Source organism: Haliaeetus leucocephalus, unplaced genomic scaffold, assembly GCF_000737465.1.
Source record: "Haliaeetus leucocephalus isolate CR32 unplaced genomic scaffold, Haliaeetus_leucocephalus-4.0 Scaffold526, whole genome shotgun sequence".
In the NCBI taxonomy this organism is placed as follows: Eukaryota; Metazoa; Chordata; class Aves; order Accipitriformes; family Accipitridae; genus Haliaeetus; species Haliaeetus leucocephalus.
In genome coordinates, this window is record NW_010972962.1 from 4,749,626 (window position 1) to 4,764,698 (window position 15,073).

The following is a 15,073-nucleotide window of genomic DNA, read 5'->3' on the forward strand; positions in this document are numbered from 1 at the left end:
GAGTGTTGTATTAGTGACATATCTTAATGTATACAATAAGGTGTACAGAATAGGAAGGGGTTCACAAGGAAGAATATGTTCAGAGAATACCTGCGTGTGTGTATGTATATGTTTACATGTCTATCAAACATACAACATATGCAAAAGTATATGTGTCATTTGCACAAAGTTCTTAAACTACTCAATTTGCCTGATGACACCTTCTATATACGTTGTGCTGGTGCGATATACCATTAACTCTGGACAGTTGTTTTTACAGGTGATTTCAGTGCATCATGTGGTTATGTAAAAGTGACGTAGTTCCTTGCTGAAAAAAGATGTACTCATTCTCCTAAAGTCAGGGACTACTTGAAATTTCACAGTGACTTTGAACCACAGTAACACATTAGCATCTCAATTCTTCACTATTTGAAGTGTGAGGTTTTCATTTAGGTTGGTCAACTTAATACTGGAGAAGGGCAAAGAAAAACAACTATGCTGGTGAGAAATGCACTTTGTTCCCTTGTGTAGAAATCTTGCTCTAGAACAAGATTTCTGGTCCAGTTTGGTTCCTGATCCAATTCTGAACAGAGCAAGAGAAGGTAAGCCTGGAAGTATTCCTGCTCCCTCAGAGGCAAACCCTCTGCTCCTGACCTAGGAAAGGGTCAGCTGTCATCAATGACTTCCAGAGGGATGTACCAGGGAGGATATTTCTTGTGAGTGTTCAACAAATGGTGCGCACTGATGGAAGCCAGTCCCTGACAGGCCAGTGAGAACTGACTGCTATAGGATCACACCGTATAGAGGTGGGAGGATCACCTACCTGATTTCCCCTCACTCTGCTGTGGATACAGACAGTTTGCTGGCTGAAAAGGAGACTTTATTATTTAAGCAGAGGGATATGAGTTTGTAGACCAGTTTTGCTATCCAAGTAACAGCAAATGTAAAAATGCAAATCAAGTGATTCATTCAAGCATGCTCGGTGCTCTGTTCCCCATCAGGCATGTCCAGCTAGGCTGTCCCTTGACATCCCTGTGTACACAGGAGTCCATGTGCACAAGAAGCAGGTAGATCTGGGAGCTCACTGTGCTCTTGGATGTTCCTCAGACCTCTCTTGAGGTTGATTTTGGTACGCTTATTTGGCATCTTAGGACTTTCTGCTCTGGCTTCTGCCCTACAAGAGGAAAGACTATGCCTTTCCCTGTCCTAGAGATGCACTCCTTTATGCTGGTGAAATCAGCAGCTACTCAATAAGTTGTCATTCCTGTTCCTGATTCAAGTAGAATTCAAGGACCATAATGCAGAAAAACGCATGAGAAGTTGTTACCAAGTAGTGTCAGATGTAGCTCATTCGGAGGGTAGGTTCTCCTCAGCATCTCTCAGTATACACATTATGCATCAGTATGGCCCATTTAAGAGTTTTAGAAGTTCAGCACTTTAATTCCATGCCCCCTCCCAAAAAGGAGTGTGTATTAGTACACTTACATAGTCACTTAGTCTTTCAATACACACAGTGTGAACACACGATCATAGGTTAGAGAGCGAGGAAAAGTAGTTGCCAATAACTGAAGCAGGGGTTGATAAACTGACTGATGTTTTAAACTCACAAATGCATTCCTTGGGACTGCCTTGCACATGCTATCTCAATACTTCCCTCCTCCCCTTTCCATTTTATAAAAAGAAGCTGCAATAAATTAGAATTTTATGAGGGTCCAAATAAAAACCTTCACTAAAATTGAAAACAAGACATGGATGTAGAAGCATATGGAAGGTTTATGAGAGCAGAGGAGGAAAAAAAAAAAAAAAGATCCCAAGGCAATAAAAACCTGTCCAACTCTTTCTTGGTCTTTACAAACCCAAAATTACAAGAGACAGATGAAGAACTTTGCTATACAATACAGTACTGGTACATCTTCCAGCAAAGAGACATAGTTTTCTTACTCATTCCTCTGATGCAAGGTATCCTAGTTAGAACTGCTCTTAGGATCCATTTTCTGACTTTCTTTATAAAATACTTCAAAGTTATACATGGAAATGAGATACCTTTCTGCTTTGATCCTTAGTGTAAGGGTAACCAAGCAGAAGTGGCTTCCTGGCCTTTCATACAGTTTGCTTTGGAACTAAACACTGGACTCTCTGAATTCTGTAACTAGCATTTTAAGTGTTTTAAGGGATAAAGGCAGTTTTGTTTAATTTATATTTTCATCTTTGTTCCAAACCTCAAAGTGATTAATTCTGGTTACTGTATACACAGTTTTACTCCAATTTTTTTTTCATACTACTTCTCCCATTCTCCCCACTCCCCCATTCCAGAATGGTGTGGGTACAGGATTTTGTTTAGCTAAATGATAGAGTGGCTATTAAGGATTGTTTTGCTTTGTTTTTAAATACAATACTCCACATTCCAGACATTTCTAACAAACACAGTGGTTTGGAAATAAAGAACACTGCAAGCGATGAAATTTGGGTCTGGCTCTAAATTATTGCAAAATACTTGAAGAACTTTTAGATTTTTCCTCTCTAAGATGACCCAAACTTGAGGGCTAAGCTATGGGGATATTTGTTAGGTTGGAAGTGACAATCCTGTAGTACGTTTTGTTCTATGAGAATAAATGCAGGTTCCATGCTCAGTGCCCAAATAAGGCCTATGAACTGCTAATTTCCATTTATAGAGGACACAAATGATACCAACCAGTGACAGACAATATTATATTGGCTTAGAAGTATACTGATTTTACATTCCTGTTAAATTGATCAGTTGTGAAATGGTTAATAGTGCTAGCCATTAAATTATCCTTGCTTCTGATACCCACTTAAAAATGAATTCAAAGTGCATGCCATGGGTGGCAAGGATTGCTCATCATACCCCATTCCTCAGCTGCCAAAGCCAAACAAATTCTGAAAATAAGGTGAGAAAACAAAGGTGAAGACATCCCATATCAGAGTGGGGGAGGTGTATTTACAGAACAGACATGCTCATGGTCTGGGGAGGTGGCGTTCCTACAGAGAAGTTGCCACAAAGGCTCTGTGCTTGTAAGATTCACTCCAGCTTGGAAACAAGGGTGTATATAAACAGCACAGAGAGAAACACCTAAAGGGACCTGGGGTTTTGCATCTTCCTTTAGATATAATCTTGCTGAAACTCAGGAGACCTTTCCTGGGAGTGCTATGACTTAATCAAACACCATGGAAATATCATTCTTCCAAAGGAAAAACAAACACAAACAAACAATATTGTGACACACAATTCATTAAGAGCCCTTGTTTGCATCGTGTCTTTCAGAAGTTGAGAAGAATGAGTATTCTTGGATCTTCTATCATTAGATAGGACAGTGAAAAGAGCATTCAGGCCTTGAACAGGATTGTGCCTGACTACTATTTTATTAGAGTTTTGAATGTCCCTTGATTCCTTCTCTTTTTCTATTTTGGCCCCAATCCATGGCTCCCTGTGTGCAGTCCCACTGACTTATTCAAGACATGCTCCTCGGGTATCTGTAAAGGTGGTGGAACATCACAGCTTTCAGATATTGAACAAGGTATTCATAATTATTCAAAGATGGGCCATCTGAAAAACTCGACTACTGAACAAATATGAACTCCTTACGTCAATCCTTATGCCATAAAGGATGAACTTGAACAGGGTAGCAGGTTAATATTCTACAAGAATTAGCTTTAGTTTGATGTTAGGGATTTGAAAATAATGATAAAAAGTTTATTTTCTTTTCATTTATTACAATGGCTGTAACAAGTACTGACTTTTTTCAGAATCTATTTATAATAGATATTGTTTCACCCTGATTATTTTGCCACACAAAATACTCACACCTAAATACTGTCACAGTGAAGAGCACTATGGGGAAGATCAAGCAGTCCTGTGGGTCTCTTAAGGTCTTCTGGACCACAATCCCAAGCAAAGATAGGAATCCTTCTGAAGCATGGCGCCTAGCCAGACTTCACACCTTTCTACAGTGGCGTTAGGTGGCCATGAGTCCCTTTCCAAGGCACACAGTTCTCCTGGGTAAGGCATAAGGGACCAGCACTCCATTCAGCTCTAAGGAGCCTCCCGAAAGGAAGATGGCTAGAAGTTCATCATTGTGGACCTATCCCACAACTTCCAAAGGCAAATCTTGCCTCTCTTCCTTCCCCCTCCATCCCCTCCACACAGTTTATGTTGCCTGCTGCCCCAAACATCTATATTTTCCCGCCTCTATGAGACATGTAAGACAAGTCTAAACACAGCTGTCAAGTTCTAAAATCAGCATCAAAGCTCAGTAAAAGCAAGAGCGAAAAACAATATGCTTTGTTAAACAATACTGCCTCAGATCTCAAAGGGTTATACAATGAAAGTAATACCCCCTTTGAGTTCTGTATATGGCAAGCATTACCTAACATCCTCAGTCAGAACCCCACTGTTTATGAGGTGATGAGAATAGAATACAGCTCCCTCTTGTCAGTAGGACATCTCCACTGCGCTGCAGGAAATTTTTTTGTTATATTTCAGACGTATTGAATCTTCTAGACATTAGAAATGTAAAACATGCACTGTGCACTCTGGAGCCATCACCTCTCTTGGTCAGCTCATAGGTTTTCCAAGGTCACAGAAAATAGTCTTTTACATCATAAGTCTTACCTTTAGGCCATTTTACTCCTCCACAGGAACCCGAAAGGATTTAAACAGATTTATCAAACCAGAAATGGAAACATTTATGTTTGGAAACATTGGTATTTCTAAACATTTCTCATTTCTTTCCTTCCCCACTGATACTGATTCCCAGTCTTTGAGCCATGTGAAGTGGTTTAAAAGTTACTTCTCAGGAGAAAAGTTTGCCTGCTAAATCACCCCCACCCCCCCACCCCCATGGTTAAGGCTTTCTGCTGCACTACTGGTACTATTATCACTATGTATTTGTATTTATATGTTTGTGTGTTACATATTCATTTTTTCCTATACAAGTCAGCATTTTTTTTGTTTTATAGACATCGATTTTTATGGTTAGTATGAATTCTAATGATGATCTAATATGATCACCTATTTAATATAAGCTACAGAATTCACCAGTTTGTTGACACCCTGGTGCCAGTATATTTCTTCAAACTGCAATAAAGATGCAGACAGGCACCTGAAAAGCTTTTATTGGAAAGTCCATTTCTTCTCTCAGTCGAGCAGCCAGGGAGGGAAGCTTAGACCAGATGTCACAGATCCCCAGCACCTGCTCTTCAGGTGTCTGGGGTGAGCCCGGTCCTCTCCAGAGCCTCCCCAATGCTTTTCTGTGAAGGACTCTAAGCCACTGTGTTGGCACAGAGGCAACAAGTTCAGGAGGAAAAAAGAAAAGTATGTTGAATGGCACAACAAGACTTTTTTTTTTTTCTTTTTTTAAACACACAAACAACCAGGTGAGTTGCCCAACTTTTGGCCTAAAGGGTCTCTGAGTGGGCAAATAAACCTCAACATTTGCTCACGTGCAGCAGGATAGATGCAGCCAGAAATGTGTTTGGTAACACTGCCACTCTTCAGCGGGGTGAGGGTCTGCTCTTTTATCACAGCCACGTATGGAACACTTTTTGCTGTTACTCCATTTCAGTTGGCGCTTTACTTTTTACTTGATAACAGCGTGTGCAATACTCCATACTGCACGTGTGAGCAAGGAATGGGAAATACACCTAATGCTGAGCTACTGTTATCATATATTCCCTGGAAATGGGAACGGGTTTGCAAGCATCACAGCAGACAGTCCTCATTTCAGATTATAAAAGAAAGGAGAAGAGACAAACTTAAGACTAAACAACACAAACAAGTTTTCTCCTGCAGAGAGGTCGCAAGACAAGAGCATAAGCTGTGCTCTTCCTGCTAGGTTACTCACCAGGAGACAGAGACAATAATACAGCAGCCATAGTATATTATTTAGCAATAAAAAGATGAAGACCACTGCTTGCCATTCTCCCTCTCTATAGTCCTTGCTGTTTTTCCTCAAATGTACAGGAAACCTTCTTCAGCACAAGAGGCATCTGCTTACTACATAGAATCATCCAGGCCACCCCTGCACTGCATAGTCTGTTAAAGATGCAGGGGGCTGGACATGGTAATAAGGAATGAAGACACCCGAGTTATTCAGCAATAAAGGCAGCTTGATGCTCCTCCACTGTGAACAGGTGATTCATCAGAAACAACAGGGGAGGAATGACAGACGTTTTAGGGTCCAGGCAGGAAGAATATTAGTATTTTAGCTGGTCTTCAATAAAACAAAAGTGGAGGAATAAGAGGAAAAAGATCACTTTTCTCTTGGTTTGAAATAGCTACTCTGTGGTGCCATATTTCAAAGTCTACTCTAGGTGAGCATCCCAGGCGATCAGCCAAATAAATATATGATTTGAATATTCCAGAAATACATACATTTTCCTCAAAATGATTCTTTCCTTCCCGTTGTGAAACCCACTCCCTCCACAAGTGAGGGGCTGTGCAGCTACGAGCTCCCTGGGACTGTTTCCCCAGCCATGACATCATACCATGAGCAGCTTATCATTGCAAAATGCCTGGAGTTCCACAGAGAAAAAAAAGAAAACACACACACTACCCCTACCTCCACCTCCTCCTAGTGCTTGGCTAGGCTTGTAGTTCTCAGCCTGGCTTTTGCTGTTATACCCAGTATGAGCCTAAGCAAATTCCAATCCACTCCTCCCTCTGAGGCTCCCATTTATTTAAACAAGTGGGACCAGAATTGCTGTACTTCCCAAAGTGCTGTTGTAGCTGAACCAGCTTATAAAGCAGTTCTGCTACAGGTAGCAATTAAGAACATGCAATGGGGAATTTCACACTGCAGAGGGGCCAGAGCAACACAGCAGCCATTGCTAGAGCTTCAGTACTGGCAAAGTCAAAAGCAACACTCAGCTGCTCTGTAACTTCCTTAACTCAAAAGACTATTAGCTGGAATTGTTGCATAAACTTAATAACAGAGTTTGTTTGGTTGTTTTGTTTTTTGGTTTTTTTTATTTAGAGGCTGTCCCACCATTCTATTATCTGTCATTAATTTTCCATATGTTCCCCTCAGCACTGCTCTTAGGCTGGGTTCGGTTTACAGAGTCGGATCGGATTTCTTTACAAGCCAGGACATTTGCTGGCTTGCTTACTAGCTTGAGGCCAGTTGTGTTTGAGTGAGGCCCAAGCAAAACAATCGAGATTTGGTGACTTTCCAGTGACTAGGCACCAAATCTGCATGATCCAAGGTTGTTGGTTTTTAAAAGTTTAAAATTTTTAAAGTAGAAGTTCTTTCATTATTTCAGATTATTTTTTAAAAAACAGCTGCTGGCTGATACTTGCTCAAATACTGCAGCATCCCTCTGCTTACTATAAAGCAGAGCTTTTTGTTCTGTTTTCTTTACACTAACCATAAGGCAACAGTTTCTTGGTTATCTATATTTTTAATCACAGATGGGGAAATGCACTGGTATATTTGGAAGAAATAAACTGATGAGAAGGAGATCAATGAACCGTTTTGTTTCTAGTATTTGTACTAGATAATGAAGTCTAGTGTTTGCAACTCTTTCTCTCAAAGGCATGCAGATTTCATGTGAAACCCTCCTCTAATTCAAATCTGACTTCTAGAAACATTTCTTACGCTGTCACAATCTGTGAATCAATAAAAAGTAATTAAAAGTGAAGTGTCCTTCCATCTAAGCCTTAAAAGTAAAATAATGAGTACCTGAATAATCACTGATCCTCTAACTATATCCCTGATTATTTAATTCCTTTTTTTTTTTTCTCCCTGTTTTTAGCTTTATTATTCTTGGCACACCTGAAATGTATTTAAATTATTTGGGACAAGGACTATTGTAAATTGCCAAGAATATTTGGGGGCCTTATGGAAACTCTAAAGTAGAACTGCAAAAGTAATTTGACACCGAAGGACCTCCAGACCTTTGAAAATCCCCCATTTTATACTCCCCGCCACATATGTACAGAAATTTAAGGTAGTAGAACCAGAGTACAGTCCAAACATGACACAAAATGAAAATACCAGTATTAGATACTGTGTTTCAGGTTTAGTCAAACACAGAGTAGCAGGTTAGTAAGAAGTAGTTTGAAAATACCTTGAATGCAAAGGGATTCTCACAAAAGTGTACATCTTGTCTGTCCTTAGCTGGTGCAAAGGCATTCCCTGATTTTGCTTCATAAATTTAAGCAGTGTGGTATAGCTGTTGTAACAGATGGCATGTGAAAGTTATATGAATGCTGCATATAAATGTAATATTGTCCATATTGTTATTAGTAGTAGCACCTATCAAGGTAACCAAGCACAAGACCCTGTAGAGCTAAACATTTACATAAATGCAGATAAATATTTTGTTCTGTACACAAGCAGCGTGAGGTCCCACAGCGCTGAAAACTGCAGCTCCTGACTGCTAGGAGTGCGCTTGTGTGCTGGGATCCAGAGATTTGGGAGGCAGAGAATATAGGTACCCCACAGAGAGGGCTGAGCAGGAGCTGCCCATATTAGCCATTAGGAAATGTGGAGGTTATTTGACTTAGCTTAAGCCTCTCTGGAATTTAGTTGCCTATCTCAAGGCAGAGATCTCCACCCTCCTCCACTGCTATCCAGACCTCCTCCACTAAAACAGTAAGAGAAGTGGGTGCTGTTGCTGCCAGGCCTGTTTTACTCAATCGCTACAACTGGACCACGCCCTCGGACTGGGGAGATTTGGGCTCAGCTCCCTCTAGGCATGAAGGGATTTGAACCTGTGTTATTCACACCTGTGCTAAAAACAATCAGGCTATATGTTATCCTGCTCTGGAAAGTTCCTCCTAAAGCTGTTTCTTTTGGCATGCTTAGGAAACGAACCTAAGGAAACAAACCTAAACCAAACATCATATCAACTCTTTTTTATTTTTGTCTTTCACATTTAATCTTCTTAAAGGGACAATTTATTCACTATCTGAGGCTATTTACAAAGTAAGTACTTCCTTAAATACGGCACCATTGCGATGTCCTAAACTGCATGTGCTTCCCCACAAAGCAAATTAGAGTTTGATGAAAGAAGGGTTAAATAAATAGTCCAACATAGAGAAGAGAGAGGAACCACCATAGTCAACTCATTCAGGGCCTGGAAGTGTTCTGCAGAACCCAGCAGCTCATCCCACCAAACCACAGGGATCTCCTTTTTCTTGTGTTTGCTTTACAATTTATGACACAGGGAGGAAGGGAAGGAGATTGGAAGAGGGGGACAGGTGAGGAAGAAAACAGAAAGACTCAGTGGCAAAAGGAAAAGGCAGATTTGCAAGTCATCAGCAAAAGTGCAGTTGTTTGGATATTATACCCTGTGGTAGGTCAGACAGAGTGTAGAGAGGAGAGGGGACAGTCCACACACTGAGATCCCTACAGAGATCAGAACTACTGCAGAACCACCAAATAACCACCACCAACCACTAAATGTGGAGCTGAGAGAGAAAAAAGAAAATTAGGGGGGATAGCTGGGAAAGAACAGTCACAGGAGCCAAGAAAGGGCAAGATTTCAAGGAGTCTATGGTGTGAACAGCATTAAGAGCAAGTGGTAGGTAAAGAAAGTTGAGGCTGCAGAATAGACCTGTGACTGGATCAGGAAAATGCCAGTGGGGGATTAACTACACACTACGGGTTTCTGTGCTTAGATACAAAAAGCTTTACAAACCAGATTGTTGGCAAAATTTCATGAGTCCCACAATGGAATAATTAAAATAAAAGCTGTTCACTGAAGTTATTTTTGGTGGGCATGTTTGGATCAGAGAGTGCAGTTGTTGAGCACAGTATAACACATGCCAAAAGTCCTATTATGTGCCTGCCACTGCGCCCTGCCATACTTGGAAATATGTTCAAAAACTGTGGTAGAGAGTCCTTATTGGCTTCACACTTGAAGGACAAACCAGTGCTACACATTTCAGTTGGAGGTCGCAGTGCTGATCCTGAGCCATTTCTCCAGGAGGCAGAGGCCTCAGTTGAGTCCAGGCAGGGAGACGTTTGCTCTGTGGCAGACCTCAGAGCAGGCAGGGGACTAGTCTAAATGGGGTATTCCTACTCAAAATTCATACATAGATATTCTAGAGTGACAGGGGCATAGAAGTCAACAAAATTTTATACCATGTGGTGACCTTCCTATCTGATTAAATGGGGTGCTCATACCAAAATACCTTCACAGCTGAAACAGGCTGGCAAACTAGATGGTAAAGCATTTAAGACGCATTAGAAAAATATCACCCCACTCAGGTATAACATTTTTGTTTTCTTGAAGTGGAGTTCCTCAAAGGACCCTGCAGATAAGCCGTGTGCTTTTCTGAATGTTCCCTAACCACATGCTTTTTTCCTGAAAAAACACAAAGTTCAAAAGTTGCTGTAAATGGAGACAAACAGAATACAAAACGAGTTCTGAAACAAGTGTGAACCAGAAATTTCAGAGGAGGAGACAGAAGACACCTTTTGATTAAGGATATATCAGGCCCAGAGGCTTTAATTGCTTGTATGGAAAACTGCTAGACATCTAACCAAATTCAAACTTCTTTAAACCCAAACACTAGGTATATGGCTTGAAGTGGCTGAAGCAAACTTGAAGCATTGCAAGAAACAACTGTCGCTACCCATCTGCCAGGGACCATCGCCTCCTAGGAACAGAAAAGCAGAGCACGTACCTAATTTGTTAACTGTTCTAGTGAAACCATACCCACAGTACAATACTGCTTCTCCCATGCAGTAGACGTATGCCAGCAACTTTTTCCTCAGGAATGTCTCCTTCCTTCAGCACAACAGCTCCTGATGACTTACAACAGGGCAAATTGCTTTCCTTTTCTCCAAAGGTTATTTTTTCCTCAACACTTGACAATCCAGGTTGACCCTACTTGCTGTTATGCAGATACAGCCTCCAGACAGTGATTTTCCAAATCAGGCTTTTACTGAAAAAGAAAAGAAAACAAATCTGAGAAGGTCCTTAAAAAGGAAAGAGAAGAGATACATATCTTTACTTGTTGAGTGTTTGGGGTTTTTTTGAGGGGAGTGGTTGTAATTTGCCAAATTCTTATTTAAACAGCTTAGAATTACTTAGCGTTTAACTCAGCCATGAAAGTGTTAACTAGCATATGTATGAGGGCTGAGACCAGGTTTTTGAGAACTGCTGTATTTCTGTCATCTGAAAGTAAAACACTGGGTTAGGAAAATCCAAATGGTGGCTTCATCCTCAGAATGACAGCAGAAGGAAAAATATTTGCACTTTTCCCCCTCTAAGGAGAAGATTGGAAAGGAGCAGTTCTCCCAGGACACTCCCTTTATTCTCTTGACAGCAAGAGCTGTACTGCTGAGATTGTCTCCAGTCACACGTTACTAATACCCCAACTTCTCCTGTCTGGAGCCCATGCTGCAAATATTGTTTTTCCCAGAAATCACAATGTTCATTGGCCTTGTTTTGTGAACACCAGACTCCTCTGCTCCATACCTCTGCAGGTGATTTCTGTTCAATGGGTTCTCAGAAGCTACACAGCAGAGCCAGGACTTGTCTAGAGTTTGCAGAGACAAAATCTTCCTCCAGCTGCACCTATATAGCTCTGTTACACCCTCCGCTGTCATGGATGTTATTTTGTACATCAGAAAAAATTATCATCTCAATAATCTCTACTGATCTTTTTTTTGTTCAACATCTGAATCTGAGACTTCTGGGGTCAATTATGACTTCCTAAAAATGCAGCCTGGATTCAGACACACTGTTTTCCCTGACATTGCTTCTCACTATTCTTAAAAATAAATAAACATCTATTAAAATAACCACACTGCTCTCTTTCAAATCTTACCTTGAACTGCTCATTTTCTGCAATACCCATTTAAAACGTTAACCGCAGTACAATTACTGCGGCGCTTAGGCTGTGCTGATCAGTATCGCTGTTTTTGTACTCCCTCCTCTTGTCTGTCTCCATCTCCTGACTCTTTGTTGTATGTTTAGACTGTGAGCTCTTTAGCACAGAGATCGTCTTTACCTTCTCAGTTTGGACAGGAGCTAGCACCATCAACCTAAGTGCTAAACTAATATAAAGGATTAACAGGGAAGACGGCTTTGCTTTGTTTATGAGAGACTGGCTACTCGTGACATGTTGGAGTTCGTTGTGCACAGATGGGAGAAACATTATTTGTACAAGAGACATTAGACATCAATCTGAATTTTAATCTACAATGTTCAAAATTAGAAATTATTGTGAATACTTTGATGTCTTGCTAAAATTTGGGACATCTTAAGAATAATCTTCTTTAAATGCTTTTGACATAGCGTATGTCATAAATACCACTTCCAAGTACATCTTTTCAGTTTCTTTCTTCTCAACTTCTCCTGCCTGGAAAGACGTATTGATTTTGAAAGATTCAGGGGCCCCAGACTCAGGGCCAGATTCTATTCTCCTTGGCAGGTCTGTAAAACCAGAGCAAGTCCACCGACCAAAGCTGAGCTCCAGGGAGGAAAAAGAGTATTTAACACTTTTATGGGTCCCATGCTTTGTTATATTCTCACCTCCCTCCACAACCTCTTTAAAACACAACACCAAAATACCTGACGCTTACATTGATCGGCTCATGAGCAGCACGGAGCTGTGTGGGAGCACCCATGCTGGTCAGAGGCTCCCTCGCACTACCAAGGGGCTGTCAACAGAAATGGCACAGCAGCTCAGCCTGACTTGGTAAAGTTGCTAGAGATAGACTCTCTGCTGCCTTATTTATTTTCATACTGCAGAAATATGAGTTACTGTGGTAAAAGTTTCCATCGAGTGGGAGATTCCCAAGCTGGGTCTTCGGAGGTTTTCACTTCTTGCTAGCAGGGCCTGGGTGCAGTTTACACAGACCAGCTGATGGGCTCCCACATTGAAACCAGCCAGCCAGTTTGCACAAGTCTCTCATTCTAAAATATGTGTAATTTATTTGAGCTGATAGAGAGGATAAGAATCAACTGTCTGTCTCCCAGTTAATAAAAAACATACAATGAGAGCAGAGCTCTGCCAGCATATCTTGTTTACCCAAAAATGTTTGGCATTAAATGTGAAATCGGAAATGAACTCATTATCTGATTATTTTCATTTTGAAGAATTAAGTGCTTTGGGGGAAAGGCTTGTCTTAAACAGTCCACTCATATGGATGACTAATTGCAAATACATATCTCTGAAGAAGACAGCAAATGCTCGTGACTCCCAGGGTAGGACATAGCACTATCAATTTGGACAAAAACGTTAGGAGTATCCTCTCACATGACTTACTTCAAAACAGAAGGAAATCCATTTAAGCTAGCAGCATCATGCCCATACAGGTGAGAAGAAAAAAGTTTCAAAAAAGGCTATGCCCTGTAATTCTTAGCCAGGCAATATGGGTAAGAAGTGCTTAACAATTACTTGTAGTATATTTGCCCCTTCCCCTCCAAAAAGATAATTAAATAGCAGTATGGATAGTTATAACTTTCTAGATGTAAAAGTATGTTGAAAACAGGATCCCTCAGTGGTATAAATGAAAATACCTCAGTGAAAATTAAGCAAATGGAATCAGATACCCATTCAGGGCTACTAATGTTTTAGGAAAACTTCCCATTCTCGCACCAAACCCAAGTCACTGCTTTCAAGACAGCCCATTGGGCTGCACCCTTTTGTTTCTCTCCTGCTGCTTCTTCGCTCCATTCTCATCTATTTGATCTTAGCTTTCAGTGTTTTCTGGTTAGCCCTCTCCGTAGCTGGCTCAACAGCTGCTGCTCCTTCTAGGGCTGCTGAGTGCCTCGTCTGTACTCAAAACGCTGCTTTCTTTTCCTGTTGGCGACTGGGGTGAATTTCAGAAAGGGTACCATGGAGCCCTCCACTGTGTGTCAGCACTGTGCAAGTTAAACAAGTATGTGTCCTCCATTGAACATTTGGCTCTTTCCTTTTTACTCCAAATATCCCCATTCTCATGTGCCCTGTGAACCTATCTGCAATATCACAGTGTGCATGGCTTAAACTTCCCTTTCCTCTTAACCACATTTTAAATTTTTTTAAATTTTTTTTTTTTTTTTTTGGCTAGCCCAGCAATCTAGAGGCAAAAGTACATTGAGTGGTGTCCAGGAAGGCAGCAAACATCCCAAGATGATTCTGGGCTGCCCAGCAAGCCAACACATTGCTTCACAGGCTTCTCACAGCCCACAGGCTGTGTGTAGCATAGGCAGGGACAGCCCAGATGCCTTCCCTCCAACTCAGCCAGTACGCAGAGCAAGTATCCAACAATTAGTCAGCTGAATCACTGCACACTTGGTCCCTATCACTCAGTTCAGATATCTTTACAGAGCAGATCCAGTCAGGAATGAGAAGTTATGTTGTCTGGGTGAATAGCATTAGGGTCCCCAAAACTCTGCAACTACCATTTGTGATTCTTCCTTAGTCTATGTTCTCCATTAGTTAGGGTGGATGGGGAGAATACAACTCCCCAGATCATGCCTTTAAACTTAAGTAATTTCAAAGGACAGATCCCATCAACTGCAATATTCACTCTCTGTGATCACATAAGAATGACACAGTGTTTTGCAGGAAAATGCACTAATGTAGGTAGAATTCTAAAAAAAAAAAAAAAAAAAGTATCATTGCAGATATAGCCTATAAAAGAACATTATGGAAAAAAAAAAACCACCTGAAAATGTTATGTTCACACCAGCAAAGATACACATTCCCAGCCTAATGCTGATGTGACAATTTCCAGGTACTCTTGTCTCTTCTCTTCCACATAGCAGTGCACACATCAGAGCTTGCCTTCTCTCCGACAGCTGGTCTAAGGCAGTGAAGGGTCACCAGTACTGTTCCGTTTCAGTTCCTGGAGGCTCCCTGCTCTGGCAAAATGCCACACTTCCTGAGCAGCTCTGTCTTGCCCCAGAAGCTGAAGAAGTATTCCCTATTTGAACTGTTAAACTTTCGTTTCCTATCTGATGTTGTCGCAGCATGAGCAGCATTTTAAAGTCTATTTCAGTGTTTGCTCTTTCATCTTCAAATCTCTGAAAGATCCTATTTTGGATTGAAAGGTACAAATGAGCATGAACTTTGTGAGTTCTTTGGTATGGCAAATGTAAGCTTTTAAAACAAGGTATTTGAGGTTTTCTT